Source organism: Phaenicophaeus curvirostris, chromosome 1, assembly GCF_032191515.1.
Source record: "Phaenicophaeus curvirostris isolate KB17595 chromosome 1, BPBGC_Pcur_1.0, whole genome shotgun sequence".
Classification (NCBI taxonomy): domain Eukaryota; kingdom Metazoa; phylum Chordata; class Aves; order Cuculiformes; family Cuculidae; genus Phaenicophaeus; species Phaenicophaeus curvirostris.
Window position 1 is genome coordinate 39,595,921 of NC_091392.1, and position 9,471 is coordinate 39,605,391.

The following is a 9,471-nucleotide window of genomic DNA, read 5'->3' on the forward strand; positions in this document are numbered from 1 at the left end:
TTCAAGACACCACTTCTTTAAGGTGAAACTTGCCAAGTCTGCATGAAAAACAGTTTATGACTAAATGTAAGTAGGCTGGGGTAAGAATAGGGAAGGGATGTAGCAGAAAGGTACAAGCTGTGTTTTTCTGAGTAGCTGCAGAACCTCTTCTCTTGCTGAGAAAGAAATCCTAGCTTACAGTTTGGGACAGGATTCACATGTATATTTTTTAAATTGTACAGTGCTTATTAATAGAAAGTGCTTTCCTTCCCTAGACCTAGATTCCCTATAGCTCAGTGTCTGCTGACTGGCAGCTAACAGTCAGTGTTGCTTTGTTATTTTTGTTCAGAGTAGTGTTTTTTTAGTAGCTATTAAGAAACGTCTCTTCCATTTTACTTGCCTTTGTATCTCTTCACTGTCTGGCCAGCTTGTGGCTGATAATTCTCAGTGACTCACAGACAAAACCTATTAAAAAAAAAAAACAACAAACCCTAAGCAGTGACGCACCAGATGTGCAGTGAAATTTTAAAAACATGCTATGACTTTTTAGGAATACATGCAATTAATATTAAACAGATGCCTGAAGTTTCCTGCACAGCTGTTTCTCTATTACGTGTCATGACTTTTAATGGCACAGAGGTGAGACACACAGACATGAGGAAATGCAAGACTATTCCAAATTCAAGCTTTTAAAATTCTAGCAACAAAGAGGGAAATAAAATAAAAAGCCAAACCACCAAACCTCTCACAAGGCACAAAATGGAACATTTTTGCTTGAGTGCTTCACAAAAGCAGACAGTGATGTATCTCAGTCAAGGTAACATAGATGATCTACTGCTTGGTAGTTTTATCACCTTTGTTAGGCACTCTTGTCTTTACTGGCTCCCTCCAAAGTATCTGTTTTCATAGCAGAGTTCCACTCTGTGTTTATACACAGCAAGGATTAGAACTGGATTACAAGGCAGCATTTTGTTCCAGAATCCCTCTTGCTGTGTGTGAACTGTTTATACAAACCAAGTAAGTCTTTTTCCAAGGAAGCTTGTCTACCAAGCTTCAATTTCCTTTTATTGGATACATGAGCCATTTATTACCCCCCCTGAAAGGCCTCCCTGAAACTCACGTTGTCAGGACCGCCACAGCTGGTGAGGTGGCAGCAGTTCTGTAGAGGCCATCAGTGTTGGCAGACAGAACCACTACAAACTGAAAGCACCTTGTCTCAAAAATGGGGACTTTGGGCTGGGATTGATTTAATCTTACATGAGGGATGGGATTAATCTCAATTAATGTACCCACCCACAGCTGAGCTAGTCATCAATTATTGTCACTGGGGTATGATTTCATCTCATCCTAGCAAAAACATAAGCAAAGGCAGATGAATTGCACACAAAAGGTGCCTGCTTCTCTCCCTTGACTACAGAATGATGTGACAAGGATCAGTTCTGATGTAGATGTCTCTATGGTAGATGTCTAAAGCTAGATGGATCCTTCTCTGGCTTTCTAATGTTAAATGGTTGGCCAAAGCAAATCATCTATGTTCCCTCGACAGCCAGTGAAAAACAGATCCCTCCAGAAGATGTCAGCAACATCTCTCTAACAGGTGGGTTGAGCTGCCTGCCAACAGTGTCCATCTTCATTCTGCTGTCTGTGGGAATAAGCCCAGGCTACATGCCTGATCTTTAGCTGGTGAAAGCTAGAAGGGGTGAAGTCAGGTGTCCATCTCATAGGATTACCTTGCTTCAGGATCACACCCTCACCCATGAGCTCTGTAAGGCCTCAGCTCACCCTTTGGCTGACATGTTACAAGTGCATTGGTGCTTTTGTGTTTCCTCGGATATCTTTTCTGGCTCCAGGGTTAGGCAGTTACAGTGACAAAGGAAAGCCTCTGGAGGCTAAGCAGCTTCACCCCAGCCACCCTACGGGCCCTTACCCATAGCGTCAGTTCCACCTCCTACCTACTGCCCTCTCACTCAAGTAGATCTTTTGTGGCCCCACATTCCTCCAGCAGCAGCTGCTGCCACTCCTTGTGTCCCTTTGGAGGCTCATTATTATTCTGATATTTGCTCTCTCGCTATTCATCGTGCCTTCTGTGGGGACCCACAGCCTGTTTATCAGCTACCAGGAGCGTGCTTTCTGGGCTGAAAAGCAATTTCCTTTTCTCCTCTTATTGCAGGAGCCTAAGAAGGATTTGATTTATGCCATCAGTTTTAGATTTAAAAATCTTCAGCTTCACCTAGGTACATTTCCTGGAGATCGGCAATGCTTAGTATAGTAAGCATTTAGTAATGCTTAACAGATGAGCAATTCTGTTATGCCATATGATCATTTCTTATATACCAGGTCTGGATTTTTCCTACGAAGTCAGTTATAGCAATTGTCAAATAGTGCCATTCATCTTTTCCTCTTTCTCTTACCATGCTTTTGCTCCCAGGAGAGTTCACAGTAGCAAATGTGGGAGTCCTTCAATGTTCCTTCTGATCAGGTGCACTTCTGCCTTTACTTTAGTGCGGCACTCTTACTTTGTTGTCGTAATGGCCCTTAAAGACACAAATATTTTCCAACATGCTCAAGTACAGGAGAACACAAAGGCAAATGCTGGCTTTTAAATGAAAAACACGGCCGCCTGCCAGGGGAAGTGGTATTCACTGCCACATGGATAGCTGAAACTCAATGGGCCACACCTGTTGGTGGGTTTCTTCTGGGCTCATCAGAAGTATGAGCCATCATGAAAACTCATACTGATGATGTCCGTGGTGGGGCAGGCGGGGTGGGAAGGGTCATAAGTGTGGGTTGGGCCCACCACAGGCACACAGCAAAGCAGCACCCTGAGGAGCAAGCAGGAGCACAGGGACCAGAGCTCACACATTCCTCTTCTACAAGTTGGGAACAGATTCCCCAGAGAGGTGGTAGATGCCCCATTCCTGGCAACATTCAGGGTCAGCCTGGATGGGGCTCTGAGAAACTTGATCAGTCGGAAGATGTCCCTGTGCATTGCAGGGGAGTTGGACTAGATGACTCTTAAAGACCCCTTCCAACTCATATTACTCAGCTCAAGGTAACTTTTTTAATAATATTTATAAGAACAACCTGCATTTCTAAGACAAGACACTCAGGAGATGTTTTGAAGCAGCTGATGTTTCTGTTGACTTATTTTGGTTCCCAAGGAACCAGACATTTCACCTGCCAGTTTCTTGGAGCAAGGTTGTGTGTCAGCTCACAGCCCTGCACCAGAGCCAGGCGAGCCCCTCGCAGACTCCAAGTAGCAGGCAGGTTTCTCTATCCGAGGGAGCCTGACTTTCCCATGATATTCTCCAGTCCCACCAAAGCTGCACCCAGTGGCTTGGGTGGTTAAACACATTCCAAACCTGGGGCTTAAATGCTATCAGGAGGCCTAGGATGGGGTCACTGAGCCTCTTCATCCAGCCCTGCACAGTGTATGTTCCAACGTTGTCCTGGTGCTCCTGTTCCTTATGTGGGGAGGCAGTGATGGTCACACGCCCCTTGGGTAGCTCTGGGTGGGCAGCAGCTGTGACCAGAAGTGTTTTCTGTTGGCTGTGCTTGGCCAGGAGCCTGCTGGCACCTCTTTTAGGTGACGACTTTGCTTCAGTCACTCATGGCTTGTCACCTCGCCAGGATGCACGCCTCATGGGATTAACTTTTGGAAATCGCAGCTGCGTGCCCTGTGAGCAATGTCCCTTCTAGGAAAGCACATTAAACGTGGAGCCAGCCCATCAGCTCGATTTCAGGGTGAAATCTGATGAGTTGGTTGTGTCTGCCTGGGAAAAATTAAAAAACAGAGAAAGAATAATCTTACCTGCCGTGGTATCTGCTGGTTTCAGAGGACACTTCTTCCAACATGCAGCCTCATGGCAAGGATGGGGAGTCAGCAAGCAGGGATCTGGGGCACCACTGAGGATGGGTGGTGCTGGAAGTAAGCCCTCTGGGAGCTCTGGAGCTCATTCCCTCCTCTCCTGATCTCTTCTTTCTTGTCCTTTACATGCTCACACACACATGTCCCTCTCTGACCTGTTTGCTATTCTGTCTATACCAGGGGTCCAGGGGCTGACTCACCAGAGCCCTAGGCTGACATGGAAATGGAGAAGCTGAAAACCCATGACACAAAGCCCAGTCAGCAGCTGAAACAGAAAAATCACAGTCCTCAAATACACAACAGGCTCGTCAGCCAGACTCAGGGCTTCCTTTCCTGTCTGGTTTTCTTCAGATATTTGCTATTACTCTTGACTGCTTCTGTGATGTGGCTCTTGCTTTAGATAGTTACTTTCAGAGGTTTGGAGTTGTGAGTTTTTTTCCAGAGTCCTGTGGGACCCAAATACTTGGTGCTGAGTGAGAAAACCAGCGTATATCACAGAGGAAAACCTCTGATCACCTCTTCAAGGTGCGTGTCAACACACTTTGACCCGTGGCTGAAAAGCACACCCATGCTCCTCAGAGCTCCCTCTGCTCTGCAGAGGTTTCAGTTCCTCCACACTGCTTGCCATGGCCGTTTGCTCAGACAGCAAGCCCCAAGCGTACATTAAGTAAATAATCTTGGGCTCTCTATGCCTTCATCAAACTCCACTCATCAGAAGTCTGCATCACTCTACAAGTTGCAGCCTGAAGTGGTTTCTCAAATGTTGCAAAGCCAGGACCAGCAATAGAGAGAAAGAATATGTAATTAGCTGAGGCTCATTTCACATGCAGACCTCAGACCCGACAGCAGAAAGAGTCCAGCACAAGGCAAGTAAAATTCCTTCAGAAGGTTTGATTTCCCAGGTCCCTACATGGCTTGTTGTTAATACAGAGAGTTTTCTCAGAAGTCTTTATTACCCAGAACCCGGGTGTGTTCTGATCGCATGCTGCTTCTTGGAAATTACTGGGAGGCAACTTACTGGGAGGTAATTCTAGATGGGAATCTGAACAAAAGGTGTTGCTCAAGCATTTTGAAGGATAATTGAGCACTTGTTATGCAGTTTGTTTAATAACCTGAAAGATGGATCCTTATCAGGACTCTCCACATGCTCTTGTTATTCAATTGTTTTCTTATTTAAACAAGGACTAGCAAATGCAACCATAAAAATAAAACTACCTCAAAAAACAAAAAATAAGGCAGTATAACTGAGGTGTACCTGCTTAGATAATTGAAAGTTATACTTTCCTGTTATTATGTCTCTATATTCTCTTATTTACAGGGCTGATGGCTGTCTATTGGGCTTTCAAGGGCAGTGACTGTGTCATTCCTGTTAAGGTGCCATGAAGGCAAATGTAGTTGTCAGCTCATCCTGACCAGCCTCAGCCAAGGAGGAACACATTCAGCCCCTTCCTAGAGTTCATAGGGTGAAGCTGGGAAGCATCACCCTGCTGGTGGAGAAAGTATCACTAAAAAAATCAAAACTAACGTGAAAGGAATATAATATGTGTCTGCTTCCCAAGGAACGGTGTTCAGCATGCATAGGGAAAAGCCCCTACTCTAGCTTGTGGGGATAACTGAAGTATTCCCTTCAGGATAAGCCAAAACTAACAGTGCAAAGATTAGAGTCAATAAAAATAAAATAGCTTATGCTTGATATCACAGTGAACAGCAACGTGCGTATGTCCCAGCTACTAGAAGAGTCTGCATATCTTAAAAGTCAGAGGGCTACTACTGAGGTTCACATCTGAACAATATGCCAACCTGGCAGGCTCATTTACAGCTGCTGAATGGCCCAGTACGAGCATCCTGATTACAGGGCAAAATTCACTCCACCAGCACGGAAATCAAACCAAGAAGCAAGTGCTGGATCAGCTCCAAATTTAAGGGGTGGGAAAAAAGGGTATTATTAACCAGAAAATAACTCTGACACTGGAAATATGTATCTTCAACTATGAAAACTGCCTATGGGATCTGCACTTAAGCAGTGCTCTCAGATAAGGTGTTGACCTATCCTGCCCCAAGCCTGTTCACAGAGGTGACTCTGTCATGCAGAAACAGGACTTTGGGCAGTTAAATATTATGCCTAGACATACATTCTTCAAAAAGGGCCATGACAGCACGCACAGGACAGAGTAATAATTAGCCAGTCAGTGAAAACAGTCTCTGAGTGTATGCTGCAAGATGCTGCTAAGGAGGTCTCTGTGTTCTCTCTCTGTGAATGAGCTTGCTGCTGATGTGGAGGAGGTCTGGGTGACATCCCAGGAAGATGATGGCCTTTATGCACACATCATGTGAAAGTTAAAGCCAGCCATAGGAAAGCACAGTGCCTCCCAGGGTCTAAAGAGTTTGTCCCTTTCTGGGAAGAGGGTAGTTCCAAGACCTTGGCTCATTCAATCCTCTTTGCCCTTTTCTAAGTCTGATAGCAATGGCTGGTTCTGAGTAGGTCAGGTGTGAAAACTGTAAAAAAAAGAAGAAAGAAAATCCACAGACTGCCACTAGGTTGTGGTTCTTTTGGGTCAATAGTGGCTTTGGATCCTTGATCTCAAGGTGGAAAACTCCATGAATCTATTAACAATGTCCTAAGCCATCAAATCCCTCCTCTTAGGGGATAATTCAGATTCCAGAACTAAAAGTTATCTTGGTTTTGAAGACACACCAATATCCTCTGCTGAATAGCACCACTTCTCTCTTCTTTTGCCTTTCTCATGATGCCTACTTTGAAGTGAATAGCACAAAGTAGCACTTGAGGCAGTGGAAAAGAGGACCCCATAACCTAGAGTGCTTACTACGCACACAAAACCCCCTTTCCTTTTTATTGCCCCGCATCCATAAAGCCTGATTTTCAAAGGGAGGTAGTAAAAGGACCATGCTTCATCAGGTTCCAATTAAAGAAGGCCTAGTCCAAAGCGCATTGAAGTTAATAAGAGACTTTCTGTCTCACTGCTGTTAGGGCTTGGACCAGACATCAGTATCAGAAATGGTATCTGTAACCCATGCAGATGTTTTAATGGAGTAACTGCTGCAGGAGTGCCGGGAATCTTCCTGCATCATTATCAGCTATACTGACCTTTTAGTTCTCCCCAACAGCTTCAAAGGGGAATCGCCAAATCATCTTCTTTTCACAACCATAATGCTAGGTACAGAAGTGAATTCTGCTAAAACACATCCTTCTCTTTCTGACCTGGAAAGATGTTTTGAAAGATAATTTTTATTTCCTCCAAATGTTCCTATTTTGAGGAAATCATTTCGAAAACCCACTGTATTCAGACAAAAAAAAAAAACAAAACCCAAAACATTGGATTTATTTTTAGGTCTAATTATCAGGTGACAGAAAAACGCTTTGAAAGTCAAGATTCTTTTAATTTAGTGAAATCTGGAAAAAACTTTTGAAAATTCATTGTAAAGCCACAAAACTTTTAAGAACTGCCTTTTCAGCTCTGCTTTTCTATGCCTTGGCATTTGTCTATGGCTATAGAGAATATAGAAGCTTATAAAGAGATTAGCTCTCAGAGATTGTTTTTCCTTCCAGTAAGAAACAAAATTGCTAGCATGACCACATTTAGCATCAGATGAGTGTGCCTTTTATGTTTTTTGAATAGAATATGACTTTGTTTATTTTTTCAGCCTTTTGCAAAATGTTTTATTCCATAGATCAATGGCTGTCATAATATACGTCTCAAGATGGAAATTTCCTCTGCATCACCTGGGAGAAGCAGCTCAAAGATGACTGCATTTTCATTTCACTCTACACTCTAGCCACTCTTAAATGCAGCCTAAAGCCTCCTTGGCATGCTTCTGCCCTAAGGAGATCCCTCCTTTGTGATCATCCATGCAGTTTTATACAGGTGGGAAGTAGGGCTCTTAGAGCTTGCCTATTGCTATGCTAAGAGCCCACCTATACTTTCAGAGTAGAAAACAGCTTTTATAAAGCCTACTTACCACATAGGAGAGTTAAAGAAGATCTCAAAGCCTCCTTTAAAGACCAAGGAAGAAAATCAATTAGTACTTCTGCCAAGGACTAGAAGTTAAGCCATCCATTTCAATGGAAAGTCCAGCAGGGGCCACCTTTACTCTTTCCTCTCTCAGGGCTCCTAAACATTACCACAAATAAGCAGATAGCAATAATACCGTTTTCACTAGGAAGGCTTTTTCAACACTGGTTAAAAAACCCAAACATATCAGAGAGCAGTTGGCGCTGGCTAACCTTTGCCCGTGAGACCACGCACTAACCTGGAGTCATCATGTGCCTTGCTGCAAACCATGAGTAACGGAAGAGGGATGAGTCCTTGCTGGAGGTTCCCCTTGGCTGTAAGCCTGTTCAGTCCACCAGTTCTGGGGGCACAGTGGGCAGGGAGGGCAGGAGCCCCTGCACCACCCCCCTGTTGTCACCCAAACTGGTGGCCCAAGGGAACTGAAGCAAAGGGAGAGGATAGGGAAATTTGTTCACTGAGTTGTCTTGTTTCTGAACAATACTCAAGTCATAGGCTTGTCTATGAGTGAGATTTAAATAAATAACATTTGGTCTCCAATTAACCAGAGAATAACAAACCTTTTGGCTGTCCTAAGAGAGAATAAGAGGTCTTGCTATACATCTGAAGAATTAAATTGTCTTAATTGCATCCTTGTGCAAAATAAAGCATTACATACAGAAGAAAAATATTTTTAAGTGAATGGAAAAATCCACTTGGTTAAAGGAATACTACTGTCAAGTTAAATGTGTCCTTGCATTTGTGTGGTGCAAAAACAAGCTTTAATAACACTGAAGAGTCTAGTAGGAACATTTCCATGAATTTCAAAGCAACAGTAATGGAAATAATCTCATAAAAATAGTAGACGTCTCCCTTCAATATTTGCAGCTGAAGTATTAGAGCATTAATTTAGGGCCTGGGAATGTGAAAGTAACTATAAATTATGAACTAAGTGCTTTGTTCTACAACATGAGAGGCCAGGTTTTAAATTCCTTGTCTAGCTGTGGCTCCTGTAATTTCAGCAGCACTGCTGGGATGCAGAATTCAGCCCACCTAAAGATCAATTTAAACAGAGAAATTATATGATATGTTACTCACTCATCAGGTTTCCAGCAGCTCATAGTAGATAGATACATAGAAGGATACCTGACTTATAAGGAAGGCTTCTTTGGCATGACACTTCATACCTACTCCAGGCTATTTTCTGAACCATTAAAAAGACATAAATAAATTATGTATGGATAATCTGACATTGGTCTTATGAATGAAGAACATCAAATTCAAAGTTCACCCAAATAAGAAGGTAGCAGGGCCCCATGAGTGTGGCTGTTACACTGCTTTACTACCTGGACTGGTTGTGTTCCAGGAGCACTGTGCTCATTCTGCGTTAACTGGGAATGACTCCCATGGAGACTGGTCTGTGTTAAGGCTTGTTCTGTGCTGGATGAGAACAAGACGAGGCAATTGCCAGCTTCTTCCTCTAACTCATATTTTCAGTTTCTCCTGCTCCCCATCTCCAGCTTTTTGTTCCTTCGAACTGCTGCCAGAGATATTGCTTTGCCCCTGTTCCCTGACATGCAGACCATGCTCCTGCCCATCTCACTGGCTGAATCACTA

The 9,471-nt window shown here is 43.6% G+C and overlaps 1 long non-coding RNA gene across 1 annotated transcript; it reads right to left on the bottom strand.

The window, feature by feature from the left end:
- Window positions 1-379: 379 nt before the first annotated feature.
- LOC138716605 (uncharacterized) lies at window positions 380-4,006 on the bottom strand. The gene is made up of 3 exons (XR_011336692.1): window positions 3,791-4,006; window positions 2,391-2,513; window positions 380-444 (listed from the first exon to the last, which is right to left on the bottom strand). It is a non-coding gene; the product is annotated as an uncharacterized lncRNA (long non-coding RNA).
- Between the last annotated feature and the right edge of the window lie 5,465 nt (window positions 4,007-9,471).